At 37.5% G+C, this 17,641-nt stretch overlaps 2 long non-coding RNA genes across 2 annotated transcripts in view; one reads left to right on the top strand and one right to left on the bottom strand.

Annotated features, from left to right (window-relative positions):
• Positions 1-7,099: 7,099 nt before the first annotated feature.
• LOC121066286 lies at positions 7,100-9,882 on the bottom strand. The gene is made up of 3 exons (XR_005817635.1): positions 9,544-9,882; positions 7,831-8,333; positions 7,100-7,215 (listed from the first exon to the last, which is right to left on the bottom strand). It is a non-coding gene; the product is annotated as an uncharacterized LOC121066286 (long non-coding RNA).
• Positions 9,883-12,141: 2,259 nt separating this feature from the next.
• The window catches only part of LOC121066285, a 32,318-nt gene continuing 26,818 nt past the window's right edge, over positions 12,142-17,641 (top strand). The window contains exon 1 of the long non-coding RNA XR_005817634.1: positions 12,142-12,209. This is a non-coding gene — a long non-coding RNA (uncharacterized LOC121066285). The remainder of the gene's footprint in view (positions 12,210-17,641) is intronic.

Genomic DNA, 17,641 nt, shown 5'->3' with positions numbered 1-17,641 from the left:
TGACCATGGTTAAAGTGGGAGCATCGACCAGATGACCTCCAGAGGGACCTTCCAACCTAACTTCTTTCTTTTTTCTAACCTTGCTACTGTTCCAAAGCCTGGAGGTGGAAGTGACTGTTCCTGATATACATATCCCATTTTGGATGTTTTCAGGAAGGGACTCCTCAAATGGAATCTAGAAGAGTCCTGTGTTGCTTAAGGTGGATGCATCCTCCAAAGGTCTTGGAAGAGGAAAGATAGTGGACATGTTCTGGGGGAAAAAATCATAGCTCAGAGGGACCAACTCTCAAATGCATGGAAGTTAGCTGGAAAGAATAATGCAATAAACATTTTCCAGTTTCATTATCCTCAGTGTAGAGAATATCCTACTCATCCTTTACTGAAGAGACACTACAGCTGGCCTTGCACACCTCTGTAAAGTTAGCTACAAGTTTGTTCTTTTCTTCTTACAAATGATTTTGATTAAATGGTCTTCATTTAGCAAGGTTGGATAATGAAATCTCTTATGTTTCCTAATTCTCTTAAATACAGAATTTCTTAAAGGGAGCTAATCACATTAATGACAACCAAACGTTTTATAACTGCCTTCTCTCCTGACTATTAGGACAAGTCAGTCATATAAAAGAACAAACTATTAAAGATGAATAAATTAAGACATATGCCATGAAATGAAAGCAAGATTTGTTACACTATTGAACAGTTTTAACAGGAAATTAATGAGTGTCTCACAGACTTGAGAAGCTGAAGCCTGCTAACCCTGGAAAATTGCTGTTAGAACTTGTATGGACACAATGGCCTGGTAATATTTTCTGTAGAGGTGTGTATTTTACTCTGTGGCACAACAATAGGAATGCTTGTTCTGAACTTGAGATGTTGTATATTGGCTCTTAAAGACCAAGATATGAGAGGGCTTTGGAACTAAGCGGATTAAGGACAGTGTGTTTGACTAGTCTCCATCTTCAAGATAAAGAATAGTGTTTTCGAGGCAGCTCAGACTTGAAGCACAGACTGATCCATTTTCTATTAGAACTTTTTAAAAATGTACAAAATTTCAAATTATCATCGAAACTGAGAAGCAGTACAAATAAGTTGTGGTGTCCTAATGCAGTGCATGTTGAAATGTAGCACTCTCAAATTCGCTGAAATTCCTCCCAAAACCATCACTAAAGTATTATTAGATTCCTCTTAAGAGTCCTCTCTATCTTTTCTCATCTCTTATAACACCTTCCATATCTTTTGTGTAGCTGATCTCTAGAGCAATGCAATTACATGCCTTCCATCTTCCCAAGTTCCCTCACTCCCTTCATGACACTATTTACTCCCATGCATCACCTACTGACCTTTTTCAGCAGAAGGGCAAGAGATACCAGTGCTGGTTAGCTGGTTGGTCAGGGACGCATAGATACTGGATTGACAGTCCACTGACAGATGAAAGAAACAGCATTAGAGGCTATGTGCAGTTTCTGCACTGAATATGATGATGATCTTTTTCATGTCAGAATGTAATATCTTTAAGATTCTGATAGTTTGCTGAATTAGTCTAAAACTGCCCATTATTAAGTGAAAATGGATTAAAATATACACAAACAACATGATTGCATATCCCATTTGTTTTCATAATACTAAGCCACCACCTGCACACACACAAATAGGCACACAGAGAGGTTTCTTTTTCAGGAAGATTTCTCTATCACAGCTGTCTAATAATAAGTAGGTTAATGGTAAGTTGTGATTTCTTTTTCAAGCTGGTTTAAAAAATGTTCATCTTCCTCCTCTGGATAAAACATCCCATTAATTTTGTAATCTCACCCTTTCTACTCATTTCTCCCAGTGCCATCTTCAGCTTCCCTTTATTACATCCATCTGTTATGTCTTAAAAGGTCTTTATGGTAAAGATAGCTATTCTTTACTTCTCTACACAGCATCTGTCACAGCAGGTCTCCAAACTGGAAAATGCCTGAAGCTCATACCTCAGTATACAATGAGATTCCAAGCAGAATTTCTAAGCATACAAGGCTCTTTTAAATATTTATCAGAACATGACCTCTGAGATTTTGTCAGTGATGATTCATGGATAAATTCGTGGAGAGGAGGTAATAAAAAAATTGTCATTTTTTTAAATTTTTTTTTCCAAGACCAAGTAAACTAATCATGGAACCTCTGAGTGTAAGGCAGACTACTTGACAGCATGGAGCATAGCTCTGCTGTGTTTAACAGTCACTCTCTTGTTATATCCCTTACACCGATCATGAGCCAGGAGCAGGAAGCAAGGAGTAAACATTTCCACTATGCTTGGAGACACGATGTTCAGAAAGCTTTGTTTGGCATGTTTTTATAGATTTGTGGAACAGTCAGTCCTACTGCAGTGCTGTTGACAGTTATTGATATTACCATTTAATACACTTCACTAATGAGTGGAACCGCAACCTTAATCACCACTAGACAAACAAGTGACGAAGGAAAAAAAAAAAAAAAGAGAGAGAGAGGAGAAAGCTGACTTGAATGTGAATTCTGTCTTAACTGCGCCCACCATTCATCTCATGGTGTACCCAACATTCAAAGGTGTATAATAATGTGTGAATAAAATAATCACATTAGAAAAATGAGCAGATGATTCAATGATAACTGTACAGAACAGGAGGGAAACATAGATATGCTATACGTGAAAGTCTTGTGCATGTTTTCGAACAGTTGATATGACAGGTGAACCATTAGCAGAGCTGCATGGTAAAAAAAACAACAACAACAAAACAAAAAACAAAAGAGGATTTGCAGCTTATAAGACTGTGCATTTAAACATATGGGCCTACTTTCACATTTGCATTGTATATTTTGTGCGTTGGTGCACTCATGTAATTTGATGTTCAACTGCATGTGGTTGCATTTCATCATGGGTGAAGTGGCAGTCATTTGTAAAATGGATTACTCTGTTGTGTGTTAACAACAGCACAGCAGGGAATGGGGCTTGTCAGACATTTTCAGCTGCAACCACTCTTGATAAGGTCTGATTTCTGTGGAAAACTGAGATTTTTTTTGTTTAATCAACTAACCAAGTGTCTGTCAATCAAAGTAATTTTATCTAAATGTTGTTACTTCCAGATTCTAAATTTCAACTTTACTCACGCCTCTATTTTCTCTGTAGAAAATTCTTGTGTGACAAACTGCATATTTCAAGGTATAAATCCTAACAAGAGGTTTTTATGAATCATGTTTCCCCTTATATGAGAGTCAGAAAGTAAACTTTGTCTAGTTAGGGTTTATGATTCTTTAAGCTCCTGTTTCAGTAACAACTCCTATGTTTTGTTTTGTTTTAAATTACATAGTCTCAAGAAAGATGTCAGTACATAATCTGTCAGAGTGCACGGATGAGCTGTTTGACCCATCGGACAGGTTTCACATCCATTTTCTTCACACAGGGAAATTAAATCCTAGTCTACAAAGGGAAACTCAGAGACAGGAAAGCTCAGAGAATCAAGTCCAGATACACTCTTACTCAATACCTTAAACACATATTCAGTGTATTAAACATATGTAAACATATATAACATAAACATATAATATAAACATAATATAAACATATTTCAGTGTATTTAAACAAAATGCTGACTACCTCATTGAGAAGGTCCTTCATATGGTGGTGCTAACACCAAAAAGATCCAAGGTCCATTTCTCATTTATTCCATGGACATCCTTTATGACTTTGAGAACCAGAACTGATCTGGCAGGAATGAACAACTTCTGGAAGACCCTTGTCTTAGCTCTTAAAGTCCCTTCGCTGCTGCTAGGTAGGGGTCACAACTGCAGTTCTCAGGTCAACCTTTTCCTTTTAGTTTTCAAAATAAAACTTAGGAAAGATCTTGTTTTTAACATGGATGCAAAATGGATTTTTTTTTTCCGCAATCCTTAAGTATTTTTCATTATTTTACATCCTGTAGTCAAGACTCCCTGGTGATATGTGCACTTAAAAAACAAAAGGTGACCAGTTGGATAAAAGACCCTGATTCTGAAGGAATTACATCCGATTTACATCAGAATAATTGTAATAGTATTTGTGGCCTACAAATTTTCCAAGCTATTTAATTTTTCAATTATAAAGACAAACATTGCATTTAATTGACATGATTCATCATAATTAAGCTGTTAGACTAGTTGCCCCTCAAAGTAAAGACTGTTAATCCACAATACTTGGAAATAAAGCTGCAAGCTGGACAGTCATTTATACTGACATTAAATCATCGGGCTGGTATTTTGAGATGCTAGCTCAGCAGAAAAGGAGGATCACAGGAAACAGGCTCACATCTGGGAAGTATGGAATCCACTCACATGCTTCCTGCTGGAGATGACTCTGCGCTGGTAAACTGTCACTAATTCACCCTAAAATTGCACGTCTTTCATTTGGGTTAAAGAGATGGATCTGTAGTTGAAAATTTATTTGGAAATGAAACATTGAGGGAAGATGCAGTGTGGATATTTAAAACATTGTTTATCATTCGTGCAGGACAAAGAAAAAAAAAAACAACAACACAAAAACACCACCACCACCAAGAACAACAACAACAACAACAACAAAACACATTTATTTATTTCCATTAGAAAGTGGCAATTGAATAAGAATCCTGAGCAATACATCCAAAAGCTGTTACAGACATTTCAGTCTTTGGCTGCAGAAGCTGAACTCACTCATAAAGGCCCAATTTTAATAGGTTGGGTGTCTTTAATCTCCTGAAAGCATTTGCAGATGTATATATGAGAAAAAAGGCTTCCAAAACCAGTATCTGTTTTGTTAAAACCCCAGCCAGGTAGAAAATTTTGAGAGTCAGGACAGGATCTCAAGGTACAACTTCATCTCATCTCTCATTTCTCTTTCTCATGTCCTTAAACTTAATTACATGAAAATATTTTATGGAAACATTATTAATAGATCATTGTTCAAATATGACAATGTGCAAGTGTTTATAATAGGCTTTTCTTGGCATGTCACTTTAGTAATTCTATGAAATCTTACAGTAATTTTGCAGTACATCATTTCCCAAATCATCCATCTCTGACACTTTAAATACTCTGGTACTGTACAATATCATCATTTGCTTAATGCAGTACTTTGTAAAATATCTTTTATTTTTAGCAGCATTTACGTATGCTTTTTTTTCCTTTTCCTCTCAAAAAAAAAAAAAAAAAAAAGGCAGTTTACATCCTGTAAACAAGCTTTTAAAGAAAACAAAAAAGACAACTACAAATTCAGGAAATCAACAGCAATTGTATTTGTTGTCTAAGTAGAATGAATTTCATTTTTGACATTTTGATGTGTTTTCATTTGCTAGGAAATTTCCGTACTGTTGGATAGAGCTGGGTTGAGAAAGAGAATGTTTTTCACTCCAAATAAGAGAAGTGGGTTACTGTCCTTTTTGTTTCAGAAGGGCTTCAGGGTAATGCTTCAAACAAAAAAATAAGCTGAAAGTTCATTTCTAGAAGCAATCACTTATACCATACAGGAAAGCTATCATTTATGTTTGTGAGTTTGTTGCAAACTAACTGGCATTGTGTGGAATAGAAAGGCTTGTGTCCATAAATGAATAGCTACTAATCACCTGGTGTTTTCCTGCACATAGGTTTATCAAGACATGATATATGTCAGAACGAAACATAGCAGCTACGAGGACAGACTTATAGTTAAAAACAAAAAACAAAACAAACAAAAAAACAAAACAACAACTATTTATTCATCCTTCTAGTCTCTCACCACTAAATCACACCATTTTGAAGCTTACAATTCTGTGGATATACCTGTTGGCCTTCTGTGGTTCCAGAGTTATCTTTATTATATATCATAGAATCACAGGACTGTTGAGATTGGAAAAGGTATCTGGAGGTCTCTAGTCCAACCAAGCTGCTCAAAGCAGGTGCCCCATGTTGTCTCTAACCTGGTTTAGAATATCTGTTAGGATGGGAATTTCACAGTCTCCGAGGGTAATCTGTTCCAGTGTCTGACCACTGTCACAGAAAAAAAAAAAAAAAATCTTCATGCCTAAATTGAATTTTCTGTGACTCAGTTTGAGACTACTGCCTCACATTCTGAAACATCTCATGGCAAGTTTATATCCAGTGCTCAGTCATGTTATATTTGTGTCATAACTCAACAGCAAGATGTGGTCTTTTGGAGGTGTATCATGACACTCCTGGGCTGGCATTGAGAAGAAGTATCATAACATAAACATTTTTTTTTAAAGAAATATTTGAAAGTACTGATAAGAATTATACCTTTGACAATCCAGACGGGTAAATGTACTTCCAGCTGAACATAACCAAGTTCTGTTTATTCATAAATGTCAAAGGCCCCCAAACCTCTGATTTTAAGCCAAATACAGCATTGAACTTGACAACTCTCTCAGTGCTGCTGTCCTAACTTGTAGTTCACTTGCCTTCCTCCTCAAATCACGCTTGCCTGGTGGTAGAACCACAGCACATTTTTCCAGTTTGTCCACCGCCTTTCTGAAGAGATTATTTTGCAGCCATACCCAAGGTTAGCACTGCATTTACCAGCCTATATAATAGCTACTGAGCCTCTGATGCTGCCACCCATACTCCTACTGACAATTATTAAATCTTTTTTTCAAAGGAAAAGAAGGTTCTGAAGGCATTTTGTTATTTGCAACATCATCAAAATCTGGGGACAATTTATGTTCATCCACTGAGGGAAAAGTAACACTACCCTTATTTGCATGGAGATGACGGTTTATTGTTATTTTCCCATTCCTTTATTTCTTTCCTCAAAATAACAGCTGAGAAAGATCACAACAACCACAGACTGGAGTGTTTATATTGACCACTTGGCCAAACCTCATTTCAGAAAGGAAATTTTAGTTCTTTCAAAACCATATTTTCCATGTCCCTGACAAAGGAAGCAATGATTTAAGAATGGAAATTTGGACTTTGAAGCATGAGGGGAAAAAAAAAAAAAAAAAGAAAAAAAAAAGAAAAAAAAAAGAAAAAAAAAAAGAAGGGGACAAGAAAATGTCTTGCAACCTTGGAGACAGCTGCTGGGGATGACAGAGAAGAAGCAGATAAAACTCTTGGCAGAGGTGGTGCTAAGGGCTGTTGCACTACCTGTGAACTACTGTGAAGTCCCTGGGTGTACATATACCCACTTTCTTTTCAAACACACTCAGATTACTGGTGCCTATTTTCTGACTCCATTGCGCAGATTCCTTCTTGGACCTTGGGAAATAAAACCTACTAAGAAGAAAGGATTATTGGGCTAAAATAAGTCCTTGCCTAACATTCTAGGATATGGCCTTCACCTCAACAGCTCCATGGTAGACTTCTCTCAACAAAACATTGAAAATTTTCCATTCTTTTGCTTTTGCATGTTGATTTGGAGAAGTGAGTGAGTGGATGATCATAATTCCTTTAAATTTAACTCACAATTATTTTTATAAAAAGTTCATTACAATGCTTTCAGGTTTACTATTTTCTAACTTAAAATGTTATAGTGTATTCCCACCCTGTTATAAAATCCAAATCTAACGTGAGTTATTTATAAACCCTTGCATAATGTGCACACAAAGTCTTGCAAAGAATATTAAAAAAGAATATTAAGCAAAGAATTAAGCAAAAAAAAAAAAAGAATATTAAGCAAAGAATATTAAAATCTCTGCATGACATTAAAGGAAATTATTGACTCATTATCACATATTGTATGTTAAAATCAGTAATCACAATCCAGATTTAGCACATGTTCAGATACCCTGTCCACACATGGTGCCTACTTGGTTTTTCCACAAGCCATTTTTATAGCTTCTCACAGTATTAAACAAGTCTTTCCACATGTACCTCCTTTCCATCTGAAAGGCTCTCTCCTTTTCCGTCAAGATGAGCATGTAAAGTAACAGGAATGGGAACCACTAGAAGCAAATATTCCTGAGCAGCCTCCACCCTTGACATCGAAGTCCTCTGTCTACTGTTCAGCCTTCTGCAGTCTTACACTGCTGTCACTGTTTGACAACTCAGGGTACAGCCAAGCAGTTAATGTCATGTCTCAAAAAGCAGTGCTGACTAAATGTAGACATTTACATTACTCAGTCAACCTACACTTCCTTAGAGTCAATGCACATCAACTCCAGAGAGTCAATATTCGGGGCATGATTCATTTCCTTCTAAAGTAAATTTGTTATAATAGCTATGTGCCACAGCAAAAATGTGCTTAACTGAAATGCTGAGCAGGTATCTGGAACCATGGCATTGCCGTGTGGCTGTAAAAGGACCTTACCTCTAATGCAACAACATGGTTGGTGCATACTCCTTAGGCTGCAGCTGCTGTGGTTGACCTAACATGACTAAAAAGAATACAGAAATTTTAAGAGTAGAACTTTCCAAGGAAACTGTTTTTCTAAATTATTCTCTATCATAAGATTTCCTTCACTGCTGAGAGCAGGGTAGCAGATGTAAAACATTTCCCTTATGGAACAGCTGCTTTACATTTTCTGCGAACTTTAACCTGCTGGTAGGTTGAAATCTGCCAAGACGTCTTTGTAGGTTGCTGTTATTATATCAGCCTGCTGGAATGAAATCAGATGGAACATACTGGAGTGCTATATCTGGGGATGATCATTCACGCAGGTCCAGCTGCAGTCTTTCTAATCACTGCTGTATATTTCTCTCTTTCACAAAGAAAACCACCCAGGGATAGGAACTTTTGGACTCTAACAGTGGGTCTTGCAAAAGCTTCCTCTTAAGGTAATTTCATGACTATTTGCATTTTCTTTCCTGAGGAACAGAGAAGAGGCTGTGAAAATCTGTTGTTGACTTACTCAAAAAAAGTCTAAAAAAGCCTAGCCACAAAGAAACATCATTTGCAACAACAAATACTCTTTTTTGATTGATTATTTAGTTATTATTTTTTATTTTATTTGCAACACAATCATTTAGGTCTGTGGTTTTGATCAGTTGGTTTAAATTTATCATCAAAAAAAGCCCTGAACATATTTCTCCAACGTCAAAAAATGGACTGAGACCCAAACTTTTTCTAACAAACTTCAGCTGAAGTCAATGAAATGAGAAGCCAAGTTGGCAGCCAAATTGACCCATGAGCTCTCACAGATTTTAATATTTATTCATCCATATTCTGTTTATGACTATAAAGCTATGGTGAAGCTTGTAGGTAAAGGTATTATTATTGTTACTATTAATATTAAATGAGTGATGAATATGAGAAACAGATATACTTTCAGAACTAAGCATGTATTTTATTTTCTCCTGACACCTTCTGGAAGTGTGAGTATTCGGAAGGTTTTTCTTCAACTAGGAAAAAATCATAGAAAATGATCCTTACCTGCTTCAGAAGATAAGGCTAAATTGAGTAGTTAATTGATTGTTTATGGCTAAAACACGGGGCTGGAATGTGTGGTTTAGGGCCTTGTAGCTTGGGAAGGTATACTGTATATCAGCACTTTGAAGCAGTCATTTGATGTTATAACATACACCTTTGTTTTGGTAGCCTGCAGAGGATGTGACCATATTGTTCCCCATCACTTTCTCTTTTCATACCTCAGGGCTACCAGATGAAATATATGCTTCAGACTGAACTATCCTGTTTCTTCCCTTCTCTTTCAGACAAGTGAGAGAGAGGAGGATGCAGAAGAAAACAGCAGCTAGGCCACCGCGTTTGTACACAGAGGTGACATGCTTTGAAGGAGCTTGCATTGATCATCTCCCCGCATGCTCATCCATACACATTCTTAAAAAATGATGACATCAGCAACACTGTGATCTGAATTCCTGTCTTGGAGATACTTTTACTAATAGTCTACATCACCTCAGTGGTTCTACATTTTTGTTAGATTGTTTCTTGCCTGTTTATCTTCTGTTCACAGGGACATGTTATATGCAGTGACATTTCCTGACGCTTGGTTCTGAATTTTTTTTTCAAAGATTTTAAAATTAATTTACAAGTGCAGGGCTAGGAAAGACTAATGAATAGAAATGGGGTGGAAAAAGCACCACCAACATGGTAGTAATGTCAGAAACTATTAGACTTCCTCACTCCAAACCTCTGCGAGAGTAAATCTGGCAAATGCCATTGAAAGCAGGTGAGATCTTTGGAGCTGTTTACAACACCTGTGATTCTCACCTGCAGACTCGACCAGTAAATTTTAGTCTCTTTATATTTAATACAACCTTCAATTTTTGAACAGTTTGAAAATTAGGTCGTTGTCCTGGTTTCAGGTAGGACAGAGTTAATTTTCCTCCTAGTAGCTGGCAGGGCGCTATGTTTTGGATTAGAATGAGAAGAGCGCTGATAATATGCTGATGTTTTAATTGTTGTAGAGCAATGCTTACACCAAGCCAAGGACTTTTCAGCTTCTCGCTCTGTCCTGCTAGCGAGCAGGCTAGGGATGCAGCGGGAGCTGGGAGGGGACGGAGCCAGGACAGCAGACCCAAACTGGCCAAAGGGGTATTCCATACCATCTGACGTCATGCTAAACAATATATAGGGGTGGCTAGCCCCGGCTGCTCGGTGATAGGCTGGGCATCGGTCAGCGGGTGGTGAGCAATTGTATTGTGCATCACTTATTTCGTACACATTATTACTATTAATACTATTATTATTATTATTATTATTATTATTGTTATTATTATTATTATTATTATTGTTATTATTTTTCCTGTCTTAATAAACTGTCTTTATCTCAACTCACAGACTTCACTTTCCCGTTTCTCTCCCCCATCCCGGAGAGGGAGGGGGGAGGGTGAGCGAATGGCTGTGTGGTGTTTGGCTGCCAGCCGGGCTAAACCACAACAGTCATGTATTTATTAGATGGTACCCTCGGTTTGACATTATTAACATCAATTAGACACATCCATGCCAAGTAATTCTGTGGATATGAGTAAGTATATGTGTCAAGATTGATTTAAAAATAAAAAAATGATTATGCCAGTTAAATATTCCAAGAAATAACTGTGCAGGGACAAGAGCAAAGACTGAATTTCTATGTGTTATTAATCACTCATCAATAACGGTAGTAACAAATATTGTTTTTTATGTATAACCTATTAAATCAGCCAAGTACCTGATCTTAATATTTGGCAAAACTGTAAGGATGGATTTTAAGGCTACACAGAACCACTATGACTAACTGAATAATACAGGACCCTTGAATACTGGTTCTTGTGTTTATGAACAATTTAGTATCTGTCATTTAGACATCCAGTGGAGGTCCAGGTGGCATATAATGTGCCTAGTGCCTTTTCACCTGTGATACACAATAGCCCCACACATCTGCACTGAGTTCATCAGTATCATACAGGACTTGCAGCAGACCTATTCCTTGCTGAAGTGGCAAGTGGATGTCCAGAAGAGATCACCTGGGGAATTTCTTACAGTACTGGACACCTCTGTTCAGACAAATGAGTTCCCACTCCTGATTAGGCTTTAACTAGTCCTAGAGAATTTCACCATGTCACTGTAACCTCACCCTCTTCTGGCTATTTAGCTGTTAAAAGTATTTCTTCTGTCAGGTTTGGCAGGGATAGTAATCATCCCTAATGATTAACCTTAATAATAATGATCAACTCTTCATTTACTGGGACTGAGGTCAGTCCTAAATATTGTGTCTTTATGGGAGAGGAGTGGAAGGCAAGAAGCAAGGAAGGAGGGAAGGAAGAAAGGAAAGAGAGAAAGGGGGAGAAAGAAAGGAAAATAGAAGGAGAGAGAAAGAGAGAAGGAAGGAGAGAGAGGGAGAGGGAGAAAAAGAATAAGAGAACAAAAGAGAAAGAAAAGGAAGGACAAAGAAAAAAGGAAACAGGGAAAGAAGCAAAGAAAGAAAAAGAAAGTGTCTGAAGCTGTGATTTTCTTGTTTAAGATGAACTGTAATATAATCTTGCTAGATAAATACCATACACTGAACTCTGAAATACTAGGGTTAACTGTTTGCTGTCTCATTATTTGATAATGGGGGCAAAAAGGGTCATTATTTGATATTAGAACAAAGGCATCAATAGCAAACCTGATACTTTGCCAGCATGGATAATGCAGTTAAAAGGAAAAAGAATTTACAAGAGCAGGAAACAAAGCTGTGAATTATATTTCAGCCTATTCTCCAACCTCTTTTGGTCACTAGCTGTGAGCAAAGCAAAGAGTTTATGCAAAAAGGCAAGCACTGTGAATACGTGGTATGGCAGCAGCTCCAAAGCCAGTGAGGACTCAGCAAGAGGTAGGATTACAGTTGCTCTGTGTGTTAGGTCTCTCTTCAAGCTGTCTCTGTTAAATATCATTTTAAAGTACTGTCTTGTAAAATAGAAATGCACTTAATGGTAGCTTAGATTCTTTTTTTTTTTTCCTTTTTCTTTTTTTTTTTCTTCTTACATTTATTGCTCTCTTCCTTTTTCCCTCCCCCAAACCCTTTCCCCCTTTCATCTGTAAAAACAACTATGTTAGGGATCAATTATCCAAAACCATTAAATCATCAGCAGTACTCACAGCTGTAAAAACATCTGCATTATAGACTCTGCTTCTTCCTAAGAGACAGAGATGTAATTGATTCTCTCATTCTGGCATAATTGTATAGCTTCTGGTTTGTGTTATGCTGGGGACGTGGGTGGGGGAGGTAGAAGGGAGGCATCTTGCCTTGCTTTAAACTGATTCATGTTCATCTAGTCATGAAACACATGGCTAGACCCAGAAACAGCACAGACCATAATGCAGCAGGCAGCTCCACCTCTCCTATACCCCACAGCCCCTGTCTTCTCTCTTAATATTACAGGGGAAAATAATTTCACAGCCAGTGAATTAGGCTATTGTGTGCTCCAAAAAGAGAGAATTTGTTTATCAGAGAAGCTGCTGCATAGCTGCCATAGGAGGGTTGTTATGTAAAACCCTTCCTTTCTCCCTCCCTGCCAGTAGTTGCCTTAGTGACAAAACTAATCGCCGCTGATGCCCCTGCTCTTGTGAACAGGAGAAAAACAAAGCCATTTGTATTGTCATTCTAGCAATCCTCTGCAAGACTGTCTTCAAGATTAAATGTGCCGATTAAAAAGATATGTTACTGGCATTAGAGTAACACAATAAAAAGGCAGACTGCAGTATATGATTCTCATGTCTCAGCTGTGCCTTTTGAACAACTTGTTGAAGTCAGAGTGTAAATGCATTACAAGCCCACATAGGTGGGAAATTAAGGAACATCTCTCTTTAATAGCACAAGTAGAAAGATTACTGGGTTTGAAGGCCATGACCTCTATCATCTTCAGCTATATCTAATGGCTAGTCTCTGCACATAAGTTACTAACATCCATTTCTCTCTTTCTCTTATTGGATAACTATGACCTGTGGACTGTTTGGTAAGAGCAAAAGTGATCAAAAGTATTTTCTTTCGTGGTACAGCTTGGTGGTTCACAAATACTTATCCAATTCTTCTACCACTTTTGAGATTCTTTATTCAAAGAAATAATTTCCAGAAAGAGGAAAGTTTCCTCAAACTGGTTTAATTTACCCATGTAACTCATGCCTATGAAGATGTATGGTGTTATTACCAAGAGTAAGTATCTTATTTGGAAAGCTAATTCTATTTATTTATTTATTTATTGTCATTAAAGGCCAAATTCAGTTCTGCAGAGTCACTAATATCAGTGAAAAAATGGTCTTAGTTCAGTAAAAGCATGTAGGGTCATTACACATACATACAATATACACACTCTAAGTTGGAGAATCAGAAGACAAAACACCTGGGAAAGCTTAAATGTAAATACGGAACCTGTTTTTGTACTAATTAAAAATATCTTTTGGCTCACCTGTGCTTGGCAAAGACCTGAAGAAGCAGTTATAAAAATGGTTTTCCAAATGTATCTATTTTTTTAAAAAAGTATGCTTGTAGACTAGGTTATTTCATAGACATTGTAGCTACGGAAGCAATGATGTAGGCTGTCATAAGGCCACCTCTCTAAGAGGAAAAAAAATTATAGTCACTGTCATGAAAAGCTGTATTTTCTGGGTCAGGAATGCTAACAGTTGTGCTCTCTCCTGGAGTGAAGTTGTGAACTCAAAGTAAGATAATGCAATGTAATCAGTAGGGATTATTATGAAAGTCAACCTAAAGCCAGTTAAGGATTTGACTGCATTGGATTTATCTCACAAAACAAGCAAAATATAGTCATGTTAATTTTTTAATGAGAGAGAGAAGTAAAAATGTGAAAGGTGCATATCTTATTAATGAAGCTGAATGTCTCTTTGAGAACCCACTTCCCAAGAATGTTGTCTTTACTTCACATTTACTATGACAGGAACTAGTTCAGTTCTATTACCATGGCAACTCACGCTGGTAATTCCACATTGAGATCAAAGATTATCCTTGACAATAAGATAATCATGGATGGCATGGAGATGATACAGACTATGGCATGTGGCTCTAACCTGGAGCCTCAAAAGTTTCTGTTCTGGGTGTCAGTGAATTCCCTGCTGGCCACAACACAATCCTGTTCCTCACAGAGAAGTGTCTAGTGACACTTGTGATGCCATCCGGTGTCCAAGACATCCTCATGAGGCTCACAAACATAGCACAAGAGCCCTTCCAGAGAAGCGTCCAGAGCTGGCAATAATCAAAAAGTACCATCATTTCAAACAGTTATAACAACAGTACCTTGGGCAAGAGGCAAGAGATACAGATAGGAATTGGACTTTCTTTGTTTTATTGTATATTAGCCAGTTACTTTGGACTTCCACCCCTAAAACAGGGTCTTATTTGAACAGTACAAGTCTCAGCCCAAAAGAGATATTTCAAATATTTTAAAATCCTAGCTGTATTACTTTACAATATCAGGGTTATGGTGGCTAAAAGACTGCATTACCAAGAGGTGTTCTTCAAACATACTAAGAGACCAAATTGCATGCAGCAGCATGATTTCTTTTCCGCCCTAATTTCTCACCTCCACTTTAAAACAACATTCTCTTGGAAAGTTACTTGACTCTCTTGATTTTTCCTCCTTTGCTCTGTTGCACTCAGCTGACAATTATCCTTCCATGCAGAAATAGCTGGATGTGCCTTTCAGGTTCCATCAGTACTGCCCAGCAGTCAACTGCCTGTCCCGGGCTTACTTTGTCATTCTTGCTTGTTCTTCACAGTATGGATTTTCAAAGATATTAAATTGTGCCCAAACATTGTTGGGAGGATCATTAAAAGAACCGCTAAGTTCAAAATAACTAAGTCATCCCACTGTGATCAAAAACAAAGCAAGTTCTTCCATTAATGCCCTTCCAAATTAGGTGGAAATTAATTCTGGGAGACTTTTCTAGCCTCTGTCTTTAAACTATTTGCTATTTACTACAATCTTCCCCATTAGATACAGTAGTGGATTCATGCCTGAGCAAATGAGAGCATGAAAGGAAACCATCAAGTAGGTTTTTCGCCTAGGATCATGGCCACATTGCTCAGACAGTGCAGTTTGTCTCCACTGAAATTGATGGACTATACTGTCCACTGAAGATCTGAATCCTAAATTACATGTTGAACACAGATCTCTAGGGTGGAGAAGCTAATGCACTAATTGCTGTATGTCAGCCACTTCTGCCAGAAGACAGTGAAGTACCTTATGCTCTTGATTATAATTCATCCAAGACTCCCATTCATCCGTAAAGACATGAATGGTTCAGCTGAGAGAAAACAAAACACTTTCAGAGTTATAATTCATGCTGTGGCTACATAGTTGCTTCCATTTGGCAAGCAGAACAGAAGCCCTATTTAACATTTCCATGGAGTATTTCTTCCCTGTTTCTGCATGCTGTGTAAAAATTAACTAACCTGTAATAAAGTTTTTCTCTGTTCCTTGCACATGAGTTTACTCTGGTTGTACCCACAAATAAATGTAATCATGATTAAGGGAGAGAGACAAATGGATAGGCAAGTGGAATTTGACTGAATTTCAAGTGAAAATGTGGTCATCTGCACATTGTGCAGGTGACTTGTACACCCTTTGGAAATGGCATGGAGCAAAACTTCCTGAAAATTAGAGAACAGCTGCTGAAGAAAACACAGCAAAGTCAAGTTATGTCATAAATTCGTGTTCTGCCTCTAAGGTGACCACAGCCCTTATTCACATTTGCTGTTTCTTTGAATCTCTGCTAACATAACAGATCTTCCCACCATATATAAAGAGTCTCACAAAATCCTTCTATCCCATGTCTTTAACTTTGGACCCACCTAACCTCCTCCCTCATGCCACTTCTTCACTCCTAGCCTTTTGTTTCTTGTCTTGACATCTTCCAGTAAGTCTACAATAAGATTTGTGTTTGGAAGGGAAGAACTGGATCTCCAGTCAAGCAGTTTCCATAGTATCTCATGGGATAGTCAAAATTGCAATTTACTATTGCTTACATTATCCAGAATAGACAATGTAATGTCTTTGCTGGAGTAATCAAAACACCTCTTATCTATGTAAAATGCTCCCCATCATTATTCCACAGACAAAGGTCTACAACTACAAAGACACTGAAGTGCTTAACTCTACATATTTCTGTAACAATTGTATACTTAAATAGGGCTATTGCTCCATCCAGAAGCAGAGCATGAAATTAAACCACATTCATGGAATCTCAGACCCAGCCCAATGACTGATTCTCATCGTCACTTAGCACAACACCAAATCAGACCTGTGAAATCTCCACTTAACCAACCATGGCTCACGCTGAGGGGACCCATGAACTGGGGTACCTTTGGCTTTGCTGGCTGGTCTTGGCTTTTCTTTCTGGTCAACAGTGGTGAGGGAGGCCTTTCTGTGGGGTGAATCACAGAATCTGATCATCCTCCAGAGGATCCCACATCTCCCTAATGTTCATAGGGCACGGTTCAGAAGACTGGTTAAAGCCTTTGTGTACCCTAATTTATAAAATGTTTCCACTATGCACAAACATGATATGGCAGCTGCCTCATCAGTTATTCTAGCAGGAAGGGACAGTCACAAGTGTAAAGGTATAGACTGCATAATAGCTTTATTTCCCCTTCAGTTACATAGCTACACAATGTTGTAAATTTTTTACTATACCCTTAAGCTTTTCAAACCATGTTAAAAAATGAAACCCTGGAGAAAGAATGAGAAGGGGAGAGACGATGATGGATGTTTTATATCCAAGAAGTGGTTGAATATGCAATTTTTAATGCTTTTGCACTAGAGCAAACAGCATGTCATGCTGTATGTTCTCCCAGGAAGGTTTCAGAATTTAGGAAGTTATTTATCTTTTAATATAGATTTCAGTGATATCTGCAAGTCATATATTGTACTATTCCTTTGTGGAAAGTATAAGACAAATTTGCACTGAGCACAGATTAGTTCTAAAATAGATTATATGTTTGTGTAAATATTAAATAATAGATTTTTTGGTGATTTAAAATAAACACTTGTTTGCAAAGTATGCTTATTTATTCTAATATTAATGAACAGAAGATAAAATAAAATGAAAAAAAAATTTTAAAACCAGGAGTAATTTTATTATTATTATTTTTTTTTGCTTGCACAGAGACATAACCGGGGTACTGGCAAGTGTTTACCTCTAAGTCGCAGGTTTTTTTGGACAAACGTATTTTTCCATCATGAGGGCCCAGAGGATATCATGAGTCCAAGTGTAGAATAAGCAAAATAAACCAGCACCAGACTTACTTTG

Source organism: Cygnus olor, chromosome 2 (assembly GCF_009769625.2).
Source record: "Cygnus olor isolate bCygOlo1 chromosome 2, bCygOlo1.pri.v2, whole genome shotgun sequence".
Classification (NCBI taxonomy): Eukaryota; Metazoa; Chordata; class Aves; order Anseriformes; family Anatidae; genus Cygnus; species Cygnus olor.
The sequence above is the reverse complement of the archived record's forward strand: the minus strand, read 5'-3'. Positions and strand labels throughout refer to the sequence as shown.